Source organism: Oncorhynchus tshawytscha, linkage group LG09, assembly GCF_018296145.1.
Source record: "Oncorhynchus tshawytscha isolate Ot180627B linkage group LG09, Otsh_v2.0, whole genome shotgun sequence".
NCBI lineage: Eukaryota > Metazoa > Chordata > Actinopteri > Salmoniformes > Salmonidae > Oncorhynchus > Oncorhynchus tshawytscha.
The window spans coordinates 16,240,301-16,252,807 of record NC_056437.1 but is presented as its reverse complement, the minus strand read 5'-3'; positions in this window follow the sequence as shown (position 1 = coordinate 16,252,807).

The window sequence follows — 12,507 nt, the reverse complement described above, 5'->3', positions numbered from 1 at the left end:
ACCATCAAACAGGCAAAGCAAGCAACACTGAAGCATGCATGGGAGCACCAGCTGTTCCGGACGACTGTGAGATCACGATCTCCATAGCCGATGTGAGTAAGACCTTTAAACATGTCAGCATTCACAAAGACGCAGGGCCAGACGGATTACCAGGATGTGTACTCCGAGCATGCACTGACCAAATAGCAAGTGTCTTCACTGACATTTTCAACCTGTTCCTGAACGAGTCTGTAATACCAACGTGTTTCAAGCAGACCACCATAGTCCCTGTGCCCAAGAACACCAAGGTAACCTGCCCCAAAATGACTACTGACCCGTAGCATTCACGTCTGTAGCCATGAAGTGCTTTGAAAGGCTGGTCATGGCTCACATCAACGCCATTATCCCAGAAACCCTAGACACACTCCAATTTGCATACCGCGCCAACAGATCCAAAGATGACGCAATCTCTATTGCACTCCACACTGCCCTTTCCCATCTGGACAGAAGGAACACCTACGTTAGAATGCTATTCATTAACTACAGGCCAGTGTTCAACACCATAGTGCCCTCAAAACTAAGCTAAGGACCCTGAGACTAAACACTGCAACTGATCCTGGCCTTCCTGACAGGCCGCCCCCAGGTGGTAAGGGTAGGTAACAACGCATATTCCATGCTGATCCTCAACACGTGGGCCCCTCGGGGGTGCGTGATCAGTCCCCTTCTGTACTCCCTGTTCACGCATGTCTGCACGGCCAAGCACGACTCGAACACCATCATTAAGTTTGCCAACGATCCAACAGTAGGCCTGATCACTGACAACGATGAGAGCCTATAGGGAGGTCAGAGACATAGCAGTGTGGTGCCAGGACAACAACCTCTCCCTCAATGTGATCAAGACAAAGGAGATGATCATGGACTACAGGAAAGGGAGGGCCGAGCACGCCCCCATTCTCATAGACAGGGCTATAGTGGAGCAAGTTGAGAGCTTCAAGTTCCTTGGTGTCCACATCACCAGCTAACTTTTTATTTTTATTTAACCTTTAATTAACTAGGCAAGCCAGTTAAGAACAAATTCTTATTTACCATAACGGCCTACCCCGGCCAAACCTGGACGATGCTGGGTCAATTGTGCGCTGCCCTATGGGACTCCCAATCACGGCCGGATCTGATGCAGCCTGGATTCGAACCAGGGAATGCAGTGACACCTCTTGCACTGAGATGAAGTGCCTTAGACCGCTGCTCCACTCGGGAGGCCAAAACACACCAAGACAGTTTAGAAGAGGGCACGACAATGCCTATTTCGCATCAGGAGACTGAAAAGATTTGTCAAGTGTCATCAGATCCTCAAAAACATCTACAGTTACACCATCAAGAGCATCCTGACAAGTTGCATCACCGCCTGGTATGGAAACTGCTCGGTCTCCAACTGCAAGGCACTACAGAGGGTAGTGAGTATGGCCCAGTACATCACTGGGGCCAAGCTTCCAGCCATCCAGGACCTCTAAACCAGGCGGTGTCAGAGGAAGGCCTTAAAAACCGGAGCACCAAGTCTAGTTCCAAAAGGCTTCTACACTCCCAAGCCATAAGACTCCTGATCAGCTAATCAAATGGCTACCCGGACTATTTGCATTGTCCCCCCCATTTTTACGCTGCTTTATATATGCATAGTCACTTTACCTCTACTACATGTACATATTACCTCAATTACCTCAAGGTGGGTGAGGGCACCGTGGAGTGCAACTGAGAATTAATAGTCTATGTATCTGTTGGGACGGTATGCAAATTGGAGTGGGTCTAGGGTGTCTGGGATGATGGAGTTGATGTGTGCCATTACCAGCCTTTCAAAGCACTTCATTATTACAGATGTGAGTGATACGGGGCGGTAGTCATTGTGGCATGAAGCCTAAGAGTTCTTGGGACAGGAATGATGGTGGTCAGCTTGAGACTTGTAGCGATTACAGACTGGGACAAGGAGAGGTTGAAAATGACGGTGAATATGCCTGACAGGTGGTTCCGCGCATGCTCTGAGAAGGCATCCTGTAGAACCTGTCGTGGCATATTTCTGCTTTACCAAATGAGGAGAGAGTTACAAACTTCACACACCAGTCAGAGTTATACTTAAACTACATTTTTTTTTAATAAGAGCTTTGCAATAGCCTTTTTGCCTTTCAATGATGCACTATCTCTCATGAACCATTGAAAAGTACCACCAGAAAAGTACAATGAACTGACATTTTTGTAACATTTGTCACTGGTATTACTGTATGGCACAGGAATGGTGTCAACAAAAGTACCACCAGAAAAGTACAAAGATCTTTTATAGCCAAGATACACCCCTCTCAACTTACACTGACGAACCACAGATCTTAGGAACAGTTCAAAGGTTAAGATTTGTATGAAAGATATCTATAAAACATAGCAGCCAGTTACTGCTGTGTCAACAGTTCTCATTGTAAAGACCAGTGTCTGGCCCCCTCACTCCAAAAGGGAACCGTCTCTCCCTGGTACGGCATAGAACAGAACCATTAGCTCATGTTATCTGGAATGCTCTTTAGGCTTTATTACCCAAAGACATCGTAAATCTCCTCTGTCAGTGCTATCTCATAGAGGCCCATCCTCAGTGGAACACACACACAATACTCTTTTCTGTCGAATGTAACAACTATTATAATGTAATACAAGCATTAAACATAATCTTGCAATTTTCCATGACATCTCCCCCACTTTGAGAATATTCTCGACTTAAAAGAAAATTACAAGATTTAAGAGAACATCCATTTACATAGAAAATACATCCATTCTACATAAACCAAAAATCACAAAACAATAACTCATTGCATGGGGTTCCTGCACATGACCAGCTTCATTCCAAGAAACTCAGCACGGTCTCTTATTTCAATCCTCAACACATTTTCTAAGCACTCTAGCAATTTGTCTGGGAAGGTTAGGATCCACAGTCACCTGCACGAACCCAAAAAAGAAAAAAAAATACATACAGTTTATGAGATTCAAAGCTATATTTTCCATTGACAGTGAAAAGCACATGTTTAATGCATAATGCAGTGCATGCAACAATGGAGTTTAATATAATAATCTTTAGTTATCTATCACACTCCAAGCATAGTATGTTGGAAATGACTATTTCCATTCCAGAAACAAAAATTTGCATATCCTGTTGTACAAATCCAGGTAATGACTCCTAGTTCAAATAAAATGTATCCACTTGGTGCCTAATGAACATGACCCAAGATAAGTATCATGATTCCACTATTTATAAGGCAATTCCTATACATAAAATAGATGAGGATCAATTTCACTCTCTAAATCAGAGTTCACCCTCTCCATTCACCATGGCATGCTTATAATAGCTTTAACATCTTTAGTTCATAACAACAATCCTTCAGTTTTAAAAATCATTAAATTTCCAAATAAAATCATAATTAGAATCCAGTTAATTATCCAACCAAAATTTAGAATGACATTGCTCAGTGATTAAAATTGGTCTTATCACTCAAAGTAAAAAACTCAATTTAACACACATCGACATTGGCAGAACGTACATATATATTAACATCCACTATAATTATTCCATAATTCTACTATTAACTTTTTTATCATGATTATAATACAGATCAGTATCTCAATGCATTTCATATTTCCTTTTGTCATATTGCCAGACAATGTTTGAAGTTATAGGTTGTGAGAGATTAAGATTTAAATATGAATTTGTTTAGAAATTGAGCGGAGCTCTAACAAAACACGTTCCATAGCACTCTCTCTAGCGCCCCCCTCCCAGAAATGGATCTTGACCTAAAGTTGGTGACCTAGAGTTTTCCCTGTTAACACTATCAACCTTTCCCTTTACTGTGGCAATTCCAAGCTAGACTCTTTAAATTCAGGAGACATCTGTTCAACATTAGATGGCAGTACAACATCTACCGGATCTCAGGGAAAACCTGACCGATGATTGCCTGATCCATATAGACTTCAGTGAGAACTTCACTTGCAAGTACGCTTCAGAGATTGAGTCAGTTCACTTTTGGGAGTCACACAAGCAAGTGACGCTCCACACTGGTGTCCTTTATCTGGCAGACGAGCCTCCCATCTCCTTCTGCACCATCTCACCCAGCAGAAGGCAGCAGCCATATGGGCTCACCTGGACCCAATCCTGGACATGATAAAACTCCAGTACCCTGCGGTGCAACACCTTCATTTCTTCAGTGATGTGGCCCTGCCACACAATATAAACAGAAGGGCAACTTTTACATAGTTTTCATAGAACCTTACAAGAACAGCTTCCAGGGGATTACGTGGAACTCCTTTTGAGGCCAGTCACAGAAAAGGTCCTCCGGATGGAGTGGGGGGTTCATTAAAGAGGTCAGCCAACCTCTTGAACCGCCACGGGAGAGACATAAGAGATGTAATGTCTGTCTACCAGGAGTTGAGGGACTCTGGCACTCAAATACAGTTGCATTATGTCAGCGAGGAAGAGGTGGAACGAAAGGCACAGAAGATGTCTGAGGTATCTCTGGTTACCATAAAAGGAACCATGCGAATTCACCAGGATGTAAGTACCACACCCGGCGAAAAATATAGAGACATAAGTTGTCTCTGCCAAGCAGCGCAAGGCGTGTGAGATTTCCCATGTTGTGGACTCCAAGAAGTCACCCTCCCGACAATGCTGGCTAATGGCCGTGATCTCTCACCTCAACTAATGTCATCGACCTGGATACCTGAGCTCCACTTTGTCCAGATGTCATTGAGTCTCACCACAGTGGACAGTGGTGTATCGTGAACTACGACGAACAACCCTGGCATTATACTGGAGGTTGAAGAACATCATGTAAAAGTAAAGTGAATGTACAGGAATGGTGTCAACAAGTTCTACCGGCCAAGCCCAAGAGATGATATCAACTCATATGGGGATTTGATTTGATCAGTATCTAGAAAGCAATGGAGATTGTCTCAGAAATTATAAGAGATGGACGTGACACAATGACATGGAAAAGACAAACATATCTGAAGTAAAAGTGAAGAACAATAAGGGAAAAATTCCATGAACATGTTTTACTGCATACAAAATATTTGTATCAGTGCGGTTAGGAGAACAGTTTTAGTTTATGTTCAATGTTAGTGTTTCTAATGTTCTAGTGGACATGTTTTACATGTTTGTGTGACAATATTGTGTTATGAAAGACACATTTTAGGCTTCATCTTTTGGTCAATAGGCTTCATCTTTTGGTCTTAATCTTTGACCAATAACCCTCATTTTATTGTTCATAATAAATCAACCCATCTTATGAAATCTAATAAATGAATAACATTTCTTTGAAATAATCTTATGTTTGTCATTGGTGTTACATTGTGTCACTGGTGTTACATTGTGTCACTGTTATTACTGTATGGCATGTTGGTGTTCTGCCATCAGAGTTGCCCAATTTGATTGAATATGGTTTTTGTATCTACCTAACTGTTGATACATTCATTCGTAAACAGTTTAAGGATACGATCATTCAATTTTGATGACTCAACCTCAATTATTTCTGTTACAAAAAAAACTAGTGTAAATGGAAAAATGTCAGACAATAGAATTTTACAGATGCATGTTTAAAGTCAATTACTACCAATCCAAACCATTGTTTTGTATTACCATAAACCCTTTCTGTCTTTGATTATATATGCAAATTAAAGACGGAAATTACATTCTAGAAAGCCTGTATTGTCATCTAAAATATAGGTAACACCAGTGACAAAAAGGCAGCACAAGCATTTGTTTTAATGTAATGTAGTGAAAATATTAAAATATGTTAGGCTGTCATTTATGTTGATTTATAATTTTAAGGGGTTAACTATTATCGGACTAAGTTTTGATTTAAAAAATTTTTTTTTTGTAAAAGTTGGCTGTTCAAAAAGACACCATTTTCATAGAATGACGCACTTGCAACACCATCACCCTTCCACACATCATTCTTCATTTTACTCCATCCATCTTCACACACTTGAAACATGACCAAATCCTTTACAGTTGTTAACTGCAATGGTTTGGGAACAACAGCTCTTACAGCTCTTACAGCTTTAGGTAGATCTTTATCAATAAACAACAGAACTTAATCTTCAATCTGCAATCTTCCTCTGTTCTTCAGAAACACAATTAATCAGAATACGACCATTCTTGTTGCTCTGATAAATTCCACTTTTCCCATCTTCAACACCTCAAACTGGTCTCCCAGATATGCATCCTTAAATCAACATACGCATCCCAATAAGAAACAAATTATCCCAAGACCTCTCCTCCACTCCAATTTGAGATCATTTCCTTTTTTTTCCCATTCTTTGACACTACTGTTGTCATCAACACCAACTTTGCTCAACGCGCTGCTCCATTCAACCCCGGCATCCACTTCCGTCATCTTGCCAGAGTGCGACAGCCCATCAGAGTAGCCAGGAGTGGGAGATGTAGCATGCTACAGATGACCCCTTTATGACAGTCCCAAGCGTGCATCTGGCACAGAAGGAGCCATTGTCATGATGTGTTCGTAACCAAGTGGGAATTGGGAATTTACCACATACGACTTGGAAAAATCCACTGTAACATCCCTCTAACCGGTAGTTACTAGTGGGAAACTCATCTAACATCCTGAGCACCCACTTTTCCCACATGGTGAAATCTAACATCACTTACTATAGAAATGGCATCTATAAGCATTTTTGACAATAAATGCATCAACAATCTATTGTTGTGGTTTTTGAACTCTATCATTTGTTTACATGATAGTTGAACTTTTACTTTATGGTTGACGCAGCTTGTTGGACATTAGCCAATCAGCGTTTCTCAACGAGTTCAAATCACAGGAATGCATCCAACTGGTATTTAAGACTTTGCAACTGGTAAATTCCCTCATACCGCATGGTTACAAATGCAGTGTCAGAGTGGAAACTTGAGAGGCCAAACATAACATTCCTGTCACATTCAGGTTGTATCACAACCGACCGTGTTTGGGAGTATCATAGGGCGGCGCACAATTGGCCCAGCGCTGTCAGGGTTTGGCCGGTGTAGGCCGTCATTGTAAATAAGAATTTGTTCTTAACTGACTTGCCTAGTTAAATAAAGGTTAAATAAAAAAATAAAAAACATCAGACAACACCAAGCATTTAATTTTCCCGCTGTACTGAAAGTGAACCATGACCCCAAAACCGCAATACTTACCAAACCATGGGTTTGGTGAACCGTGAACTATTAAAAAAAAACACACAAGTCTCTCCTGCTCCCATCTCACCATTTCCCTCCATCGGCTTCATGTGCATCCTGAATCCTGCATCCTGAATCCTGCATCCTGAATCCTGCATACTGCATCCTGAATCCTGCATCCTGAATCCTGCATCCTGAATTCTGCTCTGCTCCATTTCATTCTGTCAGGTTAGAGGAACATGTTGCCTGACAAAACAAAACATTCTATCTCTCTCTCACACACATGTGCGAGAGATCACATGAGAGAGATTGCATCAAACGTACGTACATACCCACATACACACACAGTAGATTAATGCAGGGTGAAGAGGAAGTGTCCTCTTACTGCCAGCCTGCCTCTGTGCCTCACCTGGACATGCCCAAACATCAATGAAATTTGTGATAAGCATCTGACTAGCCCGGGTACACTCTCTCCCTCTTTCTCCCACTCCTCTGCTCCTTCTCTATCTCTTCTTCCTGTAAGCTCCTCTCTCCCTCCTCTAAGCTCATTCGCTTTCCCTCTCTTCCTCCTCTAAGTTCCTCTCTCCCTCTCTTCTTCCTCTAAGTTCCTCTATCCTTCTCTTCTTCCTCTAAGTTCCTCTCTCCTTCTCTTCTTCCTCTAAGTTCCTCTCTCCCTCCTAAGCTCCACTCTTCTTCCTCTAAGCTCCACTCTTCCTCCTCTAAGCTCCACTCTTCCTCCTCTAAGCTCCACTCTTCCTCCTAAGCGCCACTCTTCCTCCTCTAAGCACCCCTCTCTCTCCCCCTCTGCTCCTCCTCTCCCCTCTCTGCTCCTACTCTCCCTCTCTTCTGCCTCTAAGCTCTCCTCTCCTTTTGTCCCCTGATCATGTTTAGATATTATGACCTAGCCATTCAAACCAAATTCTTCTCAAACAGAAGATATTTTAAGTAGACATTGTGCACAAATATTGAATTTTAAAAGCCTGTTATTTTAAATGAAGTGACCTTTAATATATTCCACATGGAAAACTGTTACACCACTAACCGTTACACGCAACATTCGCTGCTGGGGATGCTTGTGTCTGCGTCCGCAGTGCCTAATCCTACGACTTCCAGGTTCGACGTCGGCAACCTTCCATCCCTGCTCTGGATCAAGCAGAGCTTCTCCATCTCTCGGAGGCCTACACCAGGTGCTGGGAGAGATGGGCTCAAGTTATTCTGCCTCTCGCCTGTCCATAAAGGGTTCTCCATCTGTCGGAGGCCTACACCAGGTGCTGGGAGAGATGGGCTCAATTTATTCTGCCTCTCGCCTGTCCATTTAAGGGTTCTCCAAATCCTGTGAAGCATGGGAGTGGGCGGATTTCCTCGTCCTTCTCACCAGCCATGATATTGGGTAGTTCTATGGTAAGAAATGTGACCGTTCCTGGTGCAAAAACAATGTCCTATCCCGGAGCTTGAGTAAATGACATTACTAAGCTGCTCCCGGATGTACTACACGAGGACATGGAAATCGATTCTATCGTAGTCCATCTGGTTTTAATGACATTATGAAGGGCAGTTCTGCACAGTTGAAACTGGATTTTAAAGAGTTGATTGACTCTCTGCTAAACACTAACAAAAGACCCATCATATCTGGCCCTCTGCCATCTCTGAATCGCGGCACTGAATGCTTTAGAAGGATTCTTTCTCTTCACAAGTGGCTACGTGATTATTGCAGCTCAATGGGTGTAACTTTTGTTGACAATTTCCATACCTTTTGAGAACAAAACACATTTTATAAGGAGGATGGGATCCACCCAAATCATTTGGGATCCTGGATCCTTTCACAGCACGATAAGGCTGCGTTTAGACAATGACTTATCAATGACCCAAGCCCAGCTCAACTAATCCCTACCATTGTGTCGCTGTATTGTCATAAAGCTTCAGCAGATGTACATTGTCCTAGAGGCGTTGTAAGTAACCTAATTTATGTCCCTCTAACTGCCCTGAATGCCTCTGCTGATCCTACAGTTATTGTATGCAGTAATCCTGTGCCTATGAACCAGATTTATACTGTTAGCACTAAGCCGGTGAGCCCTAGGAGGTCCACTGTGTGCAGCTCACCCTGCACTAACATAAAGAACATGTGCATATCTACTTCTGCCAAGCTTCCCAGTAAAGCAATGAAAACAAGTAAACATCCCAGAAGAAAAGTGCTCAAAATAGCCCACGTTAACATATGTTGCTTAAGGAACAAGTTTCATGAAATCAATAATTTGCTAGTATCAAATGACATCTCTGAAACTCACTTAGATAATACCTTTACAGTGGTAGCAATACAAGGTTATAACATTTACAGAAAATATAGAAATGCCAGTGGTGGAGGTGTTGCTGTTTTATATTCAGAACCACATTCCTGTAAAGATTAGAGAGGATCTCATGTTAAGTACTGTTGAAGTAATATGGCTACAGGTTCATCTGCCTCACCTTAAGCTCATTCTGGTGGGAAGCTGCTATAGACCACCAAGTGCTAACAGTCAGTATCTGGATAATGTGTGTGAAATGCTTGATGATGTATGTGATATCAACAGAGAGATATATTTTCTGGGTGATTAAATTATTGACTGGCTTTCATCAAGCAGCCCACTCAAGAAAAAGCTCCAAACTGAGAGAAATTTATGATAAAATAATTGTGGGGGATGTTTTGTTGACATTATCGATCATAGTCTAACAGAACACAGAAGGTGTTCTTTAATGGAAGCCTCTCCTACATAATCCAGGTAGAATCAGGAATTTCCCAGGGCAGCTGTAGAGGCCCCTTACTTTTTCAAACTTCACTAACAACATGCCACTTGCTATGAGTAAAGCCGGTGTGCCTATGTATACAGATGACACAACAATATACAGTTGAAATGTCGGAAGTTTACATACACCTTAACCAAATACATTTAAACTCAGTTTCACAATTCCTGACATTTAATCAAAGTAAAAATTCCATGTCTTAGGCCAGTTAGGATCACCACTTGTTTTAAGAATGTGAAATGTCAGAATAATAGTAGACAGAATTATTTATTTTGGCTCTTATTTCTTTCATCACATTCCCAGTGGGTCAGAAGTTTACATACACTCAATTAGTATTTGGTAGCATTGCCTTTAAGTTGTTTAACTTGGGTCAAACGTTTTGGGTAGCCTTCCACAAGCTTCCCGCAATAAGTTGGGTGAATTTTGACCCGTTCTTCCTGACAGAGCTGGTGTAACTGAGTCAGGTTTGTAGGCCTCCTTGCTCGCACACACTTTTTCAGTTCTGCCCACACATTTTCTATAGAATTGAGGTCAGGGCTTTGTGATGCCAGTCCAATAACTTATCCTTAAGCCATTTTGACACAACTTTGGAAGTATGCTTGGGGTCATTGTCCATTTGGAAGAACCATTTGTTACCAAGCTTTAACTTCCTGACTGATGTCTTGAGCTGTTGCTTCAATATATCCACATAATTTTCCTCCTTCATGATGCCATCTATTTTGTGAAGTGCACCAGTCCCTCCTGCAGCAAAGCACCCCACAACATGATGCTGCCACCCACGTGCTTCACGGTTGGGATGGTGTTCTTCAGCTTGCAAGCCTCCCCCTTTTTCCTCCCAACATAACGATGGTCATTATGGCCAAAGACCAGAGGACATTTCTCATAAAGTAAAATATGTGTCCCAATGCAAACGATAGTCTGGATTTTTTTATGGCGGTTTTGGAGCAGTGGCTTCTTCCTTGCTGAGCGGTCTTTCAGTTTAAGTCGATATAGGGCTCAATTTACTGTGGATATAGAAACTTTTGTACCCGTTTCCTCCAGCATCTTCACAAGGTCCTTTGCTGTTGTTCTGGGATTGATTTGCACTTTTCACACCAAAGTACGTTAATCTCTAGGAGACAGAACGCGTCTCCTTCCTGAGTGGTATGACGGCTGCGTGGTCCCATGGCGTTTATACTTGCGTACTATTGTTTGTACAGATGAACGTGGTACCTTCAGGCATTTGGAAATCGCTCCCAAGGATAAACCAGACTTGTGGAGGTCTACAATTTTTTTTCTGAGGTCTTGGCTGATTTATTTTGATTTTCACCCATGATGTCAAGCAAAGAGGGACTGAGTTTGAAGGTAGGCCTTTAAGTACATCCACAGGTACACCTTCAATTGACTCAAATTATGTCAATTATCCTATCAGAAGCTTCTAAAGCCATGACATCGTTTTTTGGCATTTTCCAAGCTGTTTAAAGTCACAGTCAACTTAGTGTATGTAAACTTCTGACCCACTGGAATTGTGATGTAGTGAATTATAAGTGAAATAATCTGTCTGTAAACAAATGTTGGAAAAATGACTTGTGTCAGGCACAAAGTAGATGTCTTAACCGACTTGCCAAAACTATAGTTTGTTAACAAAAAATTTGTGGAGTGGTTGAAAAACAAGTTTTAATTACTCCAACCTGTGTATGAAAACTTCAGACTTCAACTGTACACGTCAGCTACTACAGCGACAGAAATGACTGCAACACTCAAAAGCTGCAGTTAATTTCACAGTGGGTGGCAAGGAATAAGTTGGTCCTAAATATTTCTAAAACTAACAGCATTGTATTTAGCACTCACTAAACCCTAAACCACAACTAAATATTGTAATAAATGATGTGGAAATTGAGCAAGTTGAGGTGACTAAACTGCTTGGAATAACCCTGGATTGTGAACTGTCATGGTCAAAACATGGTCAAAACAACAGTAGCTAAGATGGGGAGAAGTCTGTCCATAATAAAGTGCTGCTCTACCTTAACAACACTATCAACAAGGCAGGTCCAACAGGCCCTAGTTTTGTCGCACCTGTTCAGTGGTGTAGTCGGGTGCCACAAAAATAGACTCTTTGGCTCAGAACAGGGCAGAACGGCTGGCTCTTGGATGTATTAATAATATGACTTCATCACTACTTGTATTTATGAGAGGTATTGACATGTTGAATGCACCAAGCTGTCTGTTTGAACTACTGGCGCACAGCTCGGACACCCAGGCATACCCCACAATACATGCCACAAGAGGTCTCTTCACAGTCCCCAAGTCCAGAACAGACTAGGACTACATGGAACTCTATTCCACATCAAGTGACTGATGCAAGCAGTAAAATGTGATTTTAAACACAGATAAAATACACCTTATGGAACAGCGGGGACTGTGAAGCAACATATACATAGGCACAGACACATGCATACACACACACAATAACATTGGCAGCAGCTAATGGGGATCCATAATAAATACAAACATGGTGGAACGATTTATTTTTAAATGTTTGTTTTTTTAAGAAACAGAACATCTAATAGTAAAATCAT